Genomic DNA, 17,232 nt, shown 5'->3' on the forward strand with positions numbered 1-17,232 from the left:
ATCATTCAGAACCTGGCATTCTTCCACTTGATGGTTCTTTAGATTCCAGGGTGTTGGAATTATATTCTAGATCCATTCTAACCTCCTAACTGAAGAGCAAAAAGATACAGCAGAGAATCCTGTGAAAGATTTTAAAGGCCAGGCCAGAAAGCAGTATATATAATTTTTATCCTTGTTCTATTCTAGAACTCAGTCATGTGGTTCAACCTAAGAGCAAAGGGAAGAAAAGAAGGAAAATTCTCTGCCACAGGAGCTCAGGGGTGTGTGACTGAAGAATAATCTTGGGGGAAAAAAAAAAGCTATTTAGGGATTATTTTTATAGATTTCAAACTAAAACATGTTGATTATGCCTAGAAGATCCCAGATACCTGAACTCCATACAAAATTTACTCCATACAAAATTAGGTAGGAAGTATTTACTACTAGAGAGGTATGGCATTGGCATCTGAGAGTACAAGCATCTGCTACCTGGGGTGGAGTTGGGTGGTTGGTGAAGGTCAAGACAAGGATGTTGTCTGTGGAAAAAGTCCTAATGATACCTATGGCACTGATTCAAAGCCAGGTGGTGAGCACAAGCTTAGAGTTCTTTCAACTGTCACACTTTGAGGGACCAGGATCTGAGGAGAGACTCAATTAGGGTATGGATGGATCAATTTGTCCCAGCAGTAGGGGTCAGACATATTTGAGGTGAGAAAGAGTCAAGGGTTTTTTCTGGTTCTTTTACATCTTCAGCTGTCCTAACCTCTGTCACTCAGTAGTCTACTGGTTGTGTGGAGTGGCTGGAACCACCTCACCTAGGACCCAGCCGTAAGCACTGTGTTTGCCCTTTGACTGTGGCGGTGGTGGGAGGGAGTGTGGTTCAGAGTCTGTGTCCTCACCTGCTTTGTGCTAGTGAGAAAACCACAGCTTGCCTTTTCTCAGAAGTGTCTACGGACAGGCCCCATCGTGATGTACTTTAATATGGTTATGATCTCTTCATCTTGCAAGATGGGAAAACATATTCATAGTGTGATTTCCTGACTTTCCCTATAACAAATAGTGCCATAGGTATGTTTATGTATCGCGTGTGTGTGCGCACGCAGGTGTGTGTGTAAGAGAATTGTAGGATACTAGCTTTCAAACAAAAAGAACTGTTGAACCATTATATTGTATACCTGAAGCTAACATAACACTGTATCTTAATTATACTTGAAAAAAGTAAGAATTCTCCAGTAAAAACAATGACAACAGCAATAACAAAAATATTTTGGGCAAGGCATCTGTTGTATGTCCAAATATGGAGGTTATGAGGTTCTGCCTAGTGACCCCAATGCAGTCCTAAAACATTGTCCCAAATGGACCCCCCTTCCACTGACTTTTCATTATCCCACAACCCACTTTACAAATTGGAAGTAAAAACCTTGATTCGTACCCATTATTTCAGAAAGGCAATGCTTCAAGTGCCAGCTTAATCTTTGTGCATATTTTTCCAATGTGTCCTAAATTGTTTTATTATGTCCTGTCATACAAAAAAGTTCCAATCTATAGGCTCACAACCAAATAAGGAAATAAGAAATGTCAACAAAAAGTCTAAAAGAAAGATTTAGAGCCTAAAAGATATAATGTTCTTTCTTTCTTCTGTCTTAATATTATGTTCTAGATTTTCTTTGTTTAAAAGATAACACTATGTGAACTTATTTCCAAACTATTTTTCCATGTAGTTTTGGACTTGGGATAGAAGAATCTATTGCTTCTTTTTGCCCATAGGTCAGACAGTTAGCTGGCCAACTAACATATGTTAATGAAGATCCTACTGTGTGTAAAGGCATTCTTCTATGTACAGTAAAGTTAGAAGAAGGTCAATTCAGTTTTTATATATGTAGTCATATACCATACAGAATTATAATATATACCATATATTATATCCATATTTTATATCTACTATATACAGGTATTCTGCAGGATATCGGTTAAGATGGATCTATCATTTAGAAACATGGGCACAGACAGTGAAAATTGGGAAAGTTAAGTGAAATGTCTCAGCCAAATATTTTTCAACAATTGCTTGCAAGTCCTTTCCCTGGTCCTCATTTTCTGTATATAGTAGAGTGACCCTGCTGGGAAAATGGACCATACAGACAACTGGAATGACTTTCCCAGCAGGACCTGGATTTACGCCTGTCCCTAATAATATATAAAGGAGAGGAGGCTGAGTTCAAAGATAGGGAACATCAATCCTTGATAACACACATGTGTTAGGATGGTGCAAGGAGTCAGGAATGTGTGACATGACGTTTTGGGCAAGAAAATGACAGATGTGGCTGCTGAGTGACAGGGCTCACATTATGCTATATACACTCATTTTTTTCCAGAGCTGAAAGTTCAATCCACAGCTAGAGCTATTGTGAAGGAAGGGTGAGGTTTCATAACATGTTGGGACATCCTGGCCAGTGGAGTTCTGGGATTTATGAAAGTCTCAAATCACAGAACACAGTCAATAGTGCAGCTGAGTTTTGAAGTTAGAAATTCAAAGTCAGATTTCCTTTATTCACAGTCCTAGAGACATGGTACATATTCTTTTGTTGGGAGTAGCTGCTCTCCTCCAGTCATCCTGCCTGGCTTGCCACCTTGACCTTGAAGACTCAAAGATCACTTACTTTATTTTTTTTAAAAGACTTACTTCTTTACTTAAGAGAAAGAGAAGGGGTAGAAGGAGAGGGAAAGACTCTCCAGAAGATTCCCTGCTAAGCACGGAGCTCGGCTCAGGGCTTGATCCCACAATGCTGAGCTTATGACCCAAGTTGAAACCAAGAGTTGGTTACTCAACCTATTGAGCCACCCAGGTGCTCCAAAGATCACTTACTTTAAAAAGTGTTTTTTTGTGATTCAGTACTCAGTTAGATACCATCCTATGAACTCAGACAGTGCTGCACATTTACTGTAGAACAACATTTTCCATTGGGTATTTCTTGCTTGTCTGCCTCAACCTCTGAATTTTTCCCCTGTGAGTATGTTTGGGTTGTGTTTCCAAAACCCAGCCCAGGGCCTGGCAATAGTACATCTTCAGGAATGCTTGTTCACTATCAGATGAATCAACACCCAGCAGGTCTTCCAAAGCTCTGGTCTATGTTAGAATGTGAGATCTTCTGGGAGCCCTTGTCTCCTGTTCCTATGGAAACAGGGTGCCGCATTTCACTTAATGTAGAACATCTGAAAACAGGCCTGTGTGGGAGGAACCCTGGAATGCAGGACAATGAATGGCTCATTAGTGGCAGCGAAACTTCCCTCCATGTGCAAATGTACACACCATTAGCATCTGGCCCTGAGTAATTGGGAGACTCCAACAGATGTTGTAAAGGCTCCATGGCCAGCTTCTCATTCACAAAAATGTGATTCTTGCTACTTTCTTATAAGCGCTGAGAAAATGGGAGTGATCTCAGGAACTAACTGCATCCCTTAAACTGAACCAAGTCCTCCTCCACATTGTGCCTTGGAAGGAAAGAAAGGGAGAAAAGATGGGTAGATGGACATTGCTAATAACACTGTGTGTGTTGGGTACAGAGTGCGAGTGTGTGTGTGTGTGTGTGTGTGTGTGTGTGTGTGTGAGAGAGAGAGAGAGAGAGACATTGTTGGGGCTGCTGTAACAAACTACCACAACAAAGTGGCTTAAACAACAAAAATTTATTATCTGACCATTGTAGAGCCTGGAAATCTGAGATCAAGGTGTTGGCAGAGTTGGTTCCTTCTGAGGACTGCCTGGGAGAGAATGTGTTCCATGTTTCTCTCCCAGCATCTGGTAGTCTCGGGCATTTACTTTTTCTTCTTTTTGTCTTTACATCATTTTCCCTGGTTATGTGGTTGTTTCTGTGTCAAAATTTTCTCTTTTTATAAGGGATTCATGCTCATCCTAATGACCTCATCTCAACTTGATCATTTGCAAAAACTATCTTCAGATAAGGTCACATTCACAGACACTGGGGATTAGGATTTCAACATCCTTTGGAAGGACACAATTCAATCCATGACATATTAAATGATTGAAGGCTATTCTAACATAAAAAGAAACTGAGGCATAGAGAAGATAGCCAATATTACATGATATTGATCTGAAACTAGTATAGCTCATTTTTGATCTTCTGCCTTAATCTCCCTCCTTCATTATTTCATGCTCTAGGAAAGAAGTTTGCTCAGTCACAAAGTAGCAAAGCCAAATTAAAATCACATAAGAGAGAAAGGTTATTACCAATTTTGAAATTTTTCTCTTTTGCTTGTTTATTCTTTTTTTTTTAAGATTTTATGTATTTATTTGACAGAGAGAGAAAGATCACAAGTAGGCAGAGACGCAGGCCGAGAGAGAAGGAGAAGCAGGCTCCCAGCTGAGCAAAAGGCCCAATGTGGATCTTGATCCCAAGACCCTGAGACCATGACCTGATCCGAAGGCAGAAGCTTAACCCACTGAACCACCCAGGTGCCTCTACTTGTTTATTCTTAACTAAAGTTTTATTTCAAACTAAGATGGACACCACTGATTCTAGCCAAAACTTATTTCAAACGTTCATTCTACAAATATTTACTGAGTACCTGCCATGAGCCTAGCAGCATTACAAGAAGTAAAGGTGCCACAAGATGAATTCCTGCCTTCATGGAACTGATGTGTGAATATGAAGGGATGGTCAATAAACAAATAATCAAATCTGATTTCATTTATTTTATATTGATATTACTGATATTTATGTCTATTCCCTGATAATAAAATGCAAGGCAATAAAAAATAAAAACAGGTAAAGGGATAGAGAATTACTGCGATGGTAAGACAAACTGGTCAGAGAAAAGATTTTCAATGAGAGTCCCAAAAAAGTAAGGGTAAGATCCATACTGGGTATCTGAGGAAAGAACTGTTCAATATAGAGCAAAGAACAAATGCAAAGGCCCTGAGACAGGAGCATGTTAGGTGGGTTTGAGTATTTCAGAAGCAAGGTCAAAATAAACCCTTAAACATTGATTTTAATTCAGTTGTAAGGACCATTAAGAAAGAAGGGGTTGAAGTAGCCATGGAATAAAGTCAGAAGAACATAAGGCAAGTTTAGGGCAAGAAAAAAAATCATATTTCAATATGGCATAGAGCATATGCCATATTGAGTTATAAAATACAAGAACTGTCAATAACAATGATAGCTTTTAGTTATCATGACCAGAATATCAAAGAGTATCAAACAGATATCTTTTTGTTTGTTCTGTCCTTGATTTCATAAATTAAATTGGCAACCATTGCTTGTCAGTTTTGTTCCAAACTTTCTCAGCCATCTTTTTTTGTTTGTTTGTTTTGTTTTTGTTTTTTGTTTTTGTTTTTTCTGGTTACCCACTGGTCATCCAGACCATTGGTCATTTCTCCAGCTGATCCTCCACATGGTCACCAGTTCTTTTCTTATATGTGATTTTGTTCCTGAAATGCCATTCCCTGCTTCCAAAATATAAAGCTGCATGCTTTTTTTCCATAGTTCTCAACCTGTACCTATTGCTCTAGACAGCACACCCAAGGACCCAAGAGGAGAACAAGTAATTCATAGTGGAGGCTATATGAGAGTGCTTACCCATTAATAAACAAATTCCTGACAGCATTTAAGTCAATAGTCTCATTCCCAAAACTCAGTTGCTGCATTGCCCCCAGGTTTGGGGGACATCCTTTCCTACCTCTTCTTTTCCCTCAATGTGAATTTCCGCTAATGTGTAGCCAAGTGTTCAAGTAATTCAATCTTTCTTTCAATTTCACCTGCATCTTAATATCTGTCTTTGGACATTTCCATGTGATAAGTAGGTAAGTCAGCTGCCATTATGTCAATACTTGACAAGTGTGTCTACAACGTACATTATTTTGTCTGCTTAAAGTACAATTTACACTACTCAAGTTATCTATCACTTGCTGTCCTTAAGAAAAAAAAAGAACAATGGAAGTATTCTATCTTTGTTATGTAATTGTGTTTTGTTTTAGAAAAGTTTAAATTTTCAAATTATAAAAAGAATTCTTTCAGAACTGTTTATGAGGGCATTTGACATCTGACCAAAAAGATACAGAAAGGCTAAAGGTCTGTGCCTCATTATTCACTTCCAACTGAAGAATACACAAAATGAAAGGAAGACACATCTGAGAAGTTAATTGTCAGAGGAAAAGTAGGATACCATCTGTAACTGTGCACACAAATTCCCCCAGATATATACATGACATGATGCAAGATGGGGTTAGCATATTTGGGAAGGGTTATCAAGGAGAGAAGTAAGGAAACCAGCCATATCTCAGGCATGTAGCGTACCAAGCACTCGATTGCTAAGAGTTTCACTCATGTTGTATAATTTAATTTCTATAACAACTCTATGACACAAATACAGAAGAAAAAAGTTACCATCAGATCACTGACACCACCAGACTATGTGACTATTAGTCTGGGACAAAAACACAGCTATCTCTAATTCTAAAGTCCTGTGTTCTTCCCTTTCATGCTTCTGCTTTCCAGGTTCAAGTTGTGTTGCCTTGGTTCTCATTTGGAGGTGTTTACAAAGCACAGTCTGCAGTGTTCCCAGAAATGTACGTGGTGAGCGCAAAGTTGGATCTACAGGTATTTCAACTTCCGTCTCAACAAGAGATCCTCACTTAGATATGCTTGATTCAGTGGATGGAGACTTCTGTTTAAGATCTCTTCTGGAAAAAAAAAGAAATATTCCATAATGGGTCATTTTGTGTGTATGTGTGTGTTTGTTTTTAGGGAGTGCGAGAGAGAAAACTCGCAAGTGGTGATGGGAAGGGCAGCAGGAGAGGAAGAGAGAGATCTTAAGCAGGCTCTACCATGAGCATGGAGCCCATGGCAGGGTTCAGTCCCATGAAACTGAGTTCATGACCTGAGCTGAAATCAAGGATGCTTAAGTGACTGAGCCACCTATGTACTCCAGTTTTCCTACAGCATTTAAGAAACTGGAAAGCCACAATCACAAACTAATGCTAGGTTACTTTTGCCCAGGAATGCTTGTTTCATACCACTGAGTCTTAGACTTGGAATAGATCTCGGGGCACCTGGGTGGCTCAACATTTGAGTTTCCAACTCCTGGTTTAGGCTCAGGTCATGATCTCAGAGTTCTGGGATCAAGTTCTGCATTAGTCTCCTCTCTCAGCGGGGAGTCTGCTTGAGATTCTCTCCCTCTCCTTCTGCCCCACCCCATGCTTGTGCTCTCTCTCTAAAAATAAATAAATAAGTCTTTGAAAAAGAAAGAAAGATATAAATTATGACTTGTGTGAGGAAAAAAAGGAAGCTTAGTTGTTTTTAACATGAAAGGTAACTAGGGAAGTTTGGGTAAAGTGTTAAGTATATATGTCACAAAATCCCACCTGAAACAGGGACACTGACCCATATTCAACTAGAGTGGTGAGGAGAGGGAGGAGATACTCTTTATGACAATTAGCAAATAATAACTTTAAAAATAGATTTAGTTCCTTTTGTTAAGTAAGTGTGCAAAATTACAAAGATGCTAGCTTCATTCAAACTGCCAAGATTATGTCTAAGAATAAACAGCTTCCTGTTTAAAAGACATGTGTAAACATGGAGGAAATGTTTCATGACATTGTATTTGGCAATGATTTCTTAGAGATGACACCAAAAGCACAGGCAACAAAAGCAAAATTAGACATTTCCCCAAAGGAGATAATACAAATAGTCAACACGCATATGAAAAGATGCTCAACATTGCTCTTTGTCAGAAAAAATGAGGTATCACCTCACACTCTCTAGAATCTAGACCACTATCAGAAAATAAATAAACAAGTGTTGGCAAAGACATGGAGAAAATGGAACTCATGTGCACTGTTGGAAGGAACATAAAGTAGTGTAGCCACTAATAGAAAACAGTGTGGAGATTTCTCAAAAAATCGAAAATACAATTATTCATTGATCTATCAATCCCACTTCTGGGTATATATCCAAAAGAATTGAAAACACGATTTCAAAAGGATATTAACACACTCATGTTTAAGGCAATGTTATTTACAACAGCCAAGAGGTAGAAGCAAACTCAATGTCCACTAATGGGTGAATGGATAAAGAAAACATGGTATGTACATACAAAGGAATATGATTCAGCCTTCAAATAAGAAGGAAATCCTGTCATAGGCTACCACGTGGATGAACCTTGAGGACATTACACTAAATGAAATAAACCCGCCACAAAAGGGCATGACTGATTTACATGTGGTCCCTAAAATAATCTCTGAGAAACAGAAAGTAGAATGGTGGTTGCCAGGGGTTGGTGGAGAGAGAAAAAGGCAGTTGTCTGATTGGTACAAAGTTTCAGTTTTGCCTGTTGAGAAGGACAGAAAGATGTCACGCAACAACACACATCGCGTGAACACTGGTACCACACACTCAGCATGGTTTAGATGGTAAATTTTTTGTTACGTGTATTGCTTCAGAGAAAAAAAAAAAAGGTTAAAAATGATTAAAGAAACAAGACTTGTGTTTCCTGGAGGGAGTTCAATGTCACCAAGCAGACAAGTGTGGGCTTTCAGTGAACCACATGGTATAAAGATGGTTTGGACCTGACCCACTTTCATGGTTCTAGTTTTCTCTGTGGGTAGCTGATTTCATGGCACAAATAGCAACTGTTGAGTGGGCTTAGGTGTTGGACATAAAAGCCCAGGCCCAATTGGTTGCTGAGCCTATTGCTTGTGCCAGGCCAGAAAGGCTGAGGGACAGCACAACCATGCCAAGTGTGACAAAAACTGTCACCCCAAAGCTGAAGGTGTTCTGAGGTTATAATTACAGAGTGAAAAGGACACCAAGAACTCAGAAGACACACATTAAAGTCGTGGTTCCCTCATTTAATTGTTGTGTGACTGCCTAACCCCTCTGATCCGCAATGTAAAATGGCATTAATAATAAAATTTATAATGAGCCTAATAATAAAAAAAGATGTCTTTAAAAATATTGGCATTTAAAAATACTGACATTATAACATAATAATGGACAAAATAAGGACATGTTCCTGTACTTTCCCTCCCGCAGTATTCCTCACACTCTACTTTTTGTTCAACGTCTATGTTCCTCACTAGAGCATAGCCTCAGAGGGTCAGAGATGTTGGTTTTCCCATAGTCGGTCAGCTCCATCTCTGACAATGAGCCCATGGCCTGGGGCAGAGATACAACAGGGCAGTGCTCTGTTGACCAAAGGAATTATGGATTAATGTGGATGACAGAGCTTTGTCAAGAATGACTGAAGTATAAGGAATTGTCCCTTGAGCTTCTCCCATTTCTCAAGTGTTAGCTGGTTCGTTTGTTGTCTGGAGAGGACCCACCGCCCCATCAGAAACTGTTTACTGGGATTGATGCTTGCAAAGCCCGTCACTCATGATCAAAGATCTACTTGACTCTCTCCCCATCCTCTACCCTGCAACCAGGGTTGCAATCTCCACCTCACTGATAGGATCCTGACGTCTAGGAAACAGCTCATTTCTTTACAGAATAAAAAGCTCCCTCTGTGTCTCATTGTTCCGCAGCATAACCTTCCTCTCCCTGCCCCTGGCCCTCACCCCCACCCACTCCCTGATCCTATCATGTCCCCCAGGCCACTGCCTGAAGTGTGAGCCACCTTCTGTGATTTATGGACCCGGTGACGCCAAGGTCAGAACACAGATTGTTTGCAGGCGTTCTCGAAATACTTGTGTGGTGCTGGACATTCCAGCCTGGAGGGACAGTTCACAGGATATGGGGCTGGATTTGCAACAGGCAGACACAAAGTGACAGAGGATATCTATCACCAGACAAGCAAAATAGTCATTGTTTTCTCCTTGCCCTGTGACCCAGGCCTGGGTCTAGGGAGGCAGCAGCTGTGGTCCGGACACCCTAGATAAACACTAAATAAAGGACAATATAGTCGAAGGAAGCAAGGTGCTGTGTCTGAGTGCGGATGGTGACTCCTATTTCTAGGTTTCCCTGTTTGTCTGGGGTTATGTTTACCTACGCAATTCAGCGAGATAAGATGCCTTGTGGCATTTGAGCATGGAAATATCGAACTGTAGATCATTCCCTCAATTACTGAACCAGCAATGCAGTCCTTACACAAGTTCTTCTCCATGCCGAGCTCTGGGCTAGGGGCTGAAGCAGACAAGAGGCAATGGTCTGCACTAGAGCCTTCAGGCCAGAATTAGCCTGCCCAGTTCCACTTCCACTTCTCACTCTCTGAGCAACCTCAAACAGCTATTCAACCTTGTGGAGGAGACAAATTGTGAATAATAAACTGAGGTAATAGATCTTAACCCCCAGAGGTTCAATACTATAATATATTTATATATTGAAACTGAGGACAAGGATCCTGCCTTTCTAAGTGTTGTTAGAGACCTCAGCTCCATTACAGATTTACCTGGGGAAATTTTAAACAGTGCCATGGCCTGGGCCCTACATCCAGAGATCCTGGGGATATTGCTAAGTCTTAAAAGCTTTCCATGTCATTCTAAGGCACAGCTAGGATTGAGGACAATGGGCTGACAAGACAAAATTCACACGGGGAAAATTAGAGGAAGTCCATCACGAAATTTCTGAGACAACTTTCAAACTTTCTCTGTGGCTATATTCTCATCTAAATTATTCAGATGAGTTTTGCAGATTTCCTACCAACTCTTTGAACATTTAACAATTTTGTCTAGAAGATTCTTCTGAAATCCGTGTTTACCTCGTTTCAAAAACTTTCCCTTCTCTCTAGTAAAAGTTGTGCTCTCTTTCCCTTGTTTACCCTCTCCTCAATGGGAAAAAAAAAAAAAAAAATCCTTGAGATCTTTATCTCCAGAAGCACATTCAGAGCTTTTCATTTTAAGTATAATTTCCATGTAAACCAAAATAAGGACAGCACGAAGGGGGAGGGGAGAATATGAAATGCCTGGTACAACCCCCATCCCCACTTCTCTTTCCCTCTTGGTTCCCAAGCCCAGGCTCCCTCGATTCCTATGATACCCACATTAGTGTCTCCCCAACCTCGGGCAGTTGGGGACATTGTCAACTCCCCAGCTACCTTGTCACTTCACCTCCTCTTGCTTCTGTCACCCTGGGCCAAGCAACGATGAGCTCTGACCTTAACTATTGACCAAAGCGTGAATACGAAACATTACAGGATTGTTTTATATCAATAAGACTTTTTCACCACCAAATTCCTCTAGCCACCTTCCAAGCCAGGAAATTAAAACCCTTAACAAATATCAGTAAAGTAATCTTCCTGGAAATCTGGATGGAAGGTGAGACAAATGAAATGTAAAGATGTAAGTAATTTTCCAAGGCCACTGCAAGGAGAATCAGGTGTTCCTATCTCCCCATTCCCAGCACAAGACCTACTTCCCTATTTATAGAGCACAGTGTTGCCGTAATAGCCTAATTGATTTATAATGTTTTTCTCCATATTGTACCATGTGTGCAATTAGTTACTGAAAAGGAAATGCAGCTCAGCTCACTTGCCGCATCTGCTGTTAGTCAGGGACGTACAATTTCATGCCCTATTTTCCAGATGGCTTGGTTAACATTCAGGGAAACCTAGTGACTTGGCCAGAGCTGCAAAGGAAGCTGGGGAGCTCAGGTATAATTGGGCCTGGGAGAACTACCCCAGCTGGAAAGAAAACACAGCACAATCTCAACATGCAAGCCAAACATACAATACTGGGAGAATAGGTCCAAAAAACTGTGGAGTGCTCTTTTTTCATTCCTTCAATCACACATCGGTTCATTCACATAGCAAATGTTCACTGAATACTGAGGAGATGGCCGTTTTCTTTGATTACACAGTGGCAAGCACACAGGTACATCTCATGCTTTTATGGAGCCCACAGCAAGGGGAAGAGGCACCTATTAAATAAACAATCACATGAATGAAAATGTGAATGTGGAAGTGATACGTGTTGGAGGGAAGTACAGTGTTTGAATCATGGGATCCTTCTCTGGGTAAGAGGTGTTAAATTCTGAGACTGAAGAATGAGTAGAGATTAGCTCCAAAGAGGAGCAAGGGAGCTCTAGGCTGAGGGAATACAGACTAAAGATGTTGGAGAATTCCAGGAATTGTGGGAAGGTTGATGTGGCTCTAACATAGGGAAATATTGGAAGTAGTATAGGTAAGTCTGGAAGTGTTAAGAAACTAGACAAATGAAGGCTTTGAGGTTTATTTTAAGAACTTTAATGCAGGGTGGGGGTGGTACCTGGATAGTTAATCAGTCAGTTAAGCATCTTACTTCAACTCGGGTCATAATCTCAGGGTCCTGGGAGTGAGCCCTCTGTTGGGCTCCAGGCTCAATGAGGAGTCTGGTTGTCTCTTTGCCCCTCCCCCTGGTCAGACTCTCACTCTCCTCTCTCTCTGAAATAAATAAATAAAATCTTTAAATAAAAGAAATTTTATATGTGGAATCTTAAAAAAAAAAAAAAAGGAAAGAAAGAAAGAAAGGCAAACTCAGAAATAGAGTAGAAAAGTGGTTGCCAGGAGCTGGGGGATGAGGGGAACAGGGAGAGGCTGATAGAGTGATGCAAGCTGTAAGCTATAAGATGGATCAAGTCTGAGGATCTAAACTATAACATGATGACTATAGTTGATAACACTCTACTATATAATTGAAATTTGCTAAGAGAATAGAACTTAAATGTTCTCATGTATATAAATATGTGAGGTGCTGGATGTATTAATTAACCAGATGGGAAGAATCCTTTCACAAGGCATCAAATCATTACTAAGTACACCTTAAATATCTTATGATTTTATTTATCAATTTTGCATCAATAAAGCTGGGAAAAGGTTTATATTTTAAGTGTTAAAAAAACCATTAAAGTAAGGGGTGACTGGGTGACTCAGTCAGTTAAGTGTCTAATTCTTCTTCTTAGCTCAGGTCTACATTTCAGGGCTGTGAGTTCAAGCCCCATATTGGGCTCTAGGTGGTATGGAGCCTACTTTAAAAATTTAATTTAGCCCAGTAAATTAAGCCTTTTAAGTAGAAGGGATAATGTGATTTAAAATTTTTAACATTTCTTTTTTCTTCTCCATGGAGAATGGAGACAAGTTTGAGAGAATAAGGAGAAGAAACAAAGAGGTTGGAATCCAGGTGACTGTGGACTGGGCTTGGGAGAAGGTGGAGAAATGGAGTGACTTAGGTGGTGCAGAGAGATATCCAGGAGGCAAAATCAGTAAGATGTGATGGGAGACTGATGTTAGAGACGGAGACAAAATGGTAAGAAAGATGTCCTGCTTTCTTTCTTGAGCAACTGTGTGGGAATGACATTTACTGAGCTGGGAAAGGGCAGAGTGGGAGATATTAATTCTGAAGCCTTATCACAGAGATGGAATTTAAAACAAGAGGGTGGAATAAATCATTTTGAGGGGAAGAGTCGACCAGGAGTAAAAAAAAGGGCTCAAGACTGAGACTTGAAAATTTCTAACTTTAGAGGTCAAACTGGAAGAAGAGCCCAGAAGGAAGAAGGAGGGTATTTGGAGAGATGAGAGGTAGACCAGAAGAACATGATATCCCAGGAATCTCAGAAGAAATGGATCAAGGGAAGGGTAACTGACTTTACTGAATGCAGCTGAATTAGCAGAATCCATGAGAACTGAAAAATGCTTATAAGGATTAGGAGCATAGGAGTCATTAATGACCTATAAAAAACTAGTTTTGGTGAGTGCATGGCATCTTTTCAAAGGCCCAAACTCAATGCCAGTTGACACCTAAGACATTACTTGAGGGGCACCAGCATGCTATAGAATTTTATCTCCGTGAGCACTAAAGGGTACAACTAGATATCTAAATGAGTAGGAAAATGCAGATGTGGCCCACAGCTCAAACTTTTTTTTTATTCTGTCATTTTCCTAAATCCTGTGGTGAGAATATAACATGGTACGAGTGAAGGCACTAAACAGTGATGGAGTTGGGAACTGTAGCCTTTCTTTGCTAGGAGAAGAAGGCATGGAGAAGATGTCTTCAGGAAGTGTCTGTTGGTATTGTTTTTGTGTTTTTGTTTCGTTTCATTTTTTGTTTGTTTTGTTTCGTTTTAGTCATTTAGCATTTTTTTTTTTTTTTTTTTAATCTCACTGTTGAAGAGCACAGGCATCTCCCAGGGTCCAGTTAGGGTCACCACATAAAATACAGAGTGCCACTTACATTTCAGTTTCAGAAGAACAAGGAAGGATGTCTCAGTATCAACTTGTCCCGTGCAATACAGGATACTTTTTTTTTTTTTTAAGATTTTATTTATTTATTTGATAGTGAGAGACACAGCAAGAGAGTGGGAGTGGGAGAGGGAAAAGAAGGCTTCCTGCTTCTTTGGGAGCCAGATGCAGGGCTTGATCTCAGGATCCTTGCTCATATCATGACCTGAGCCGAAGGCAGACACTTAACGACTGAACCACCCAGCTGCCCAGGAGACATCTTAATACTAATACATTATTTGACTGTTTATCTAAAATTCAGGTCTGACTGGGAGCCCTGTATTTTCATTTGCTAAATCTGGCAACTTTATCCCCAGGACAAAGTTGAACGTTCTGAAGGAAGGAAAACCAGTTTGACTTTTGGCAATCTTTGATTCCAGGGTTCTCAAACATTCTCTAATTCACCAGCCACTAACCCATATTCAAAGTACAGCTTTAGGATCTGTGAAGCCTCCTTGGTCCACAAAGAGCAGAGCAAGTTACAATGAGACAGTACTAGTGGAGGATAAACTACCCATTTAATGTCATTGGCAACGCTTTCATCTGGGAAACCAAGATTAGAGACTGAAGTCAAGGCATTCAGCCAGTGAGACCACTATTATCACTAACTGAATGAAATTCGGGAGTGCTTCACTTTATTTATTTATTTATTTATTTATTTATTTATTTATTTATTGGGTGGGGAGGGGCATAAGGAAAGGGAGAGAAGGAATCCCAAGAACACCCCTGCCGTGGGTGTGGAGCCCAACACAGGCCTTGATCGCACAACCCTGAGATCATGACCTGAGCCAAAACCAAAAGTCGAATGCTGAAATGACTGTGCCACCCAAGTGCCCCGAAGACGCTTTTAAAAGACATTTTGAATATAGTTTCATATCCTTGACTCAAAAACAGTTTAATACAATTTTGTTATTTTCAAAACTTTTTTATATGAGTCTTGTGCTCATTTATATCCCAATCAAATATGGGTTTGCTGTTTTGTAGATATGGGCCACTAGATTTAGGAAATAAAAGCACAGAACAATGGGCTAAATTTGAATTGCTGTTAGATAACAATCTTTCTGTATAAGGATGGAACTGCATTTGTTACCTATCAGCAACTCAGATTTAAATGTGCCTCCTATGGTTCATTTGGTGACCCTATGTGGGATACATCTGATATTCCTGATCCTGAAGGCACACAAAGATGAAAGAAAAGGGAAGAATGTTGTAAGTATTAATACTGCATTTGATCACAGATTTCTGGCAAGGGGAAGGTTTGAGGTCTCCCTAGGAGATGGGTAGAATTATACTCCTGTCTCATTGCAAGCCACTCCTGGTTTTGTGATCCAGTCACCACTGGTTGAAAAACCACGGATTTGCAAAGCAACTGAGGGAGTTCTACTCTGCACAGGGAGTGCTGCAGACTGTCCTTCCAATTCAGTTCACACACCAAGGTTTCTAATAGAAGGACAGAGAGTTCAGAAAGGAATCTCTTCCAAAGTGCTATCTGTTGCAACTTCAAAGCTTCATGGATCACCTAGAGAAGCTAACACTTTCGAATGAAAGTGGGTGGGAGACCCTGTGAGCTGTAACTTCTGATGCTTCTGGACTTCTAACTCAAGATTTTGCCTCTCTTGGAAAATGTGACTTTCTGAGTTGTACAATAATGGGAACTGTTCAGAGATTAAATAAATGACCTCAGAAGGGAGTTGAGTTCCTTGTGTTTGGAAGGCTGGGTGAGCATTTGGTGGGCGCGTCAGAGAGATGTTGTATATTTGCTAGAACATGTTTATCCAATGTTTGGTTTTGATCTCAGGATCATTTTTCTGGTCCTGAAAATGGGTATAGCATAACACAAGCTCTAGAATCATAGATTTAGAGTAAAACTCACAACTTGGCCTTTTATTAACTTTGAGTAAATTACTGAACTTTTTTTTTTTTTAATTACTGAACTTTTTAAAGCCTCCATTTCTTTATTTGTAAAATGGGGCCAAGCCTAAGGATTTAAGGATATAAAGATTTAAAAAGATTATGCAAATAAGGCATGTCACCCTTTTTAGACATACACAAAATATCGCAGTGAAATAAATGTTAGCCTTCATTCAAGTCCCTTCAAGTTCTGAGATTATATACTTCCATGAACTTTGGCCAGAAAACTAACTATGGGGATTTAAAGACACCAGGATTTAACTCAAATATTACCATGGTAATGATCAAAAGAGCATTATAGAGTCTTTGGTGTATTTTTTTGGAACTGGCTCAAGGAAAATGAATTCAGGTCCTACTTGTCTTGTCTCTCTCACCAGCACCTGGCACAACATTAAGTATGCATTTGATGCTCAGGAAATAACGTTTCATGGGTAATGTGATCTTCTTTGCCATAAATGAGAACAGGGATTTTATTATTTATTTCATAAAATCCCTGGTTAGAAATTAGAAAATAAACTCCATATATATGGACAATTAAATTACAACAGATAAACCAAGAACATACAATGGAGAAAGGATGGTCTTTTCAATAAATGGTGCTAGGAAAACTAAACAGCCACGCAAAAGAGTGAAACTAGACTACTACCTGACATCATAAACAAAAACTAACTCAAAATGGATTAAAAATTTGAATATAAGACCTGAAACTATAAAATTTCTAAGGAAAACAGGCAGTATGCTCTTGGACATCTGTTTTAGCGATGTTTGTGGATCTGACTCCAAATCCAAAAGAAACATATAAGTAAACCAATGGGACTGCATCAGACAAAAAAGCTTCTGCACAGTGGAGGAAACCATCATCAAAATGAAAAGGCAACCTTCTCCATTGGAGCAGTTATTTGCAAATCATATATCTTATAAGGGTTTAATATCCAATATATATAAAGAACTCATACAACATAAACAATTGAGAAAAAAGGCACATGACCTGATTAATAAAACGGGCAGAGGATCTGAATAGACATTTTCCTGAAGACAACGTACAGATGGGCAACAGACACATGAAAAGATGTTCAGCACCACTAATAATTAGGTAAATGCAAATCACAGCCACAATGACCTATCACTTCACACCTGTTAGAA

The sequence above is a fragment of the Mustela nigripes genome, chromosome 1 (assembly GCF_022355385.1).
Source record: "Mustela nigripes isolate SB6536 chromosome 1, MUSNIG.SB6536, whole genome shotgun sequence".
NCBI lineage: Eukaryota > Metazoa > Chordata > Mammalia > Carnivora > Mustelidae > Mustela > Mustela nigripes.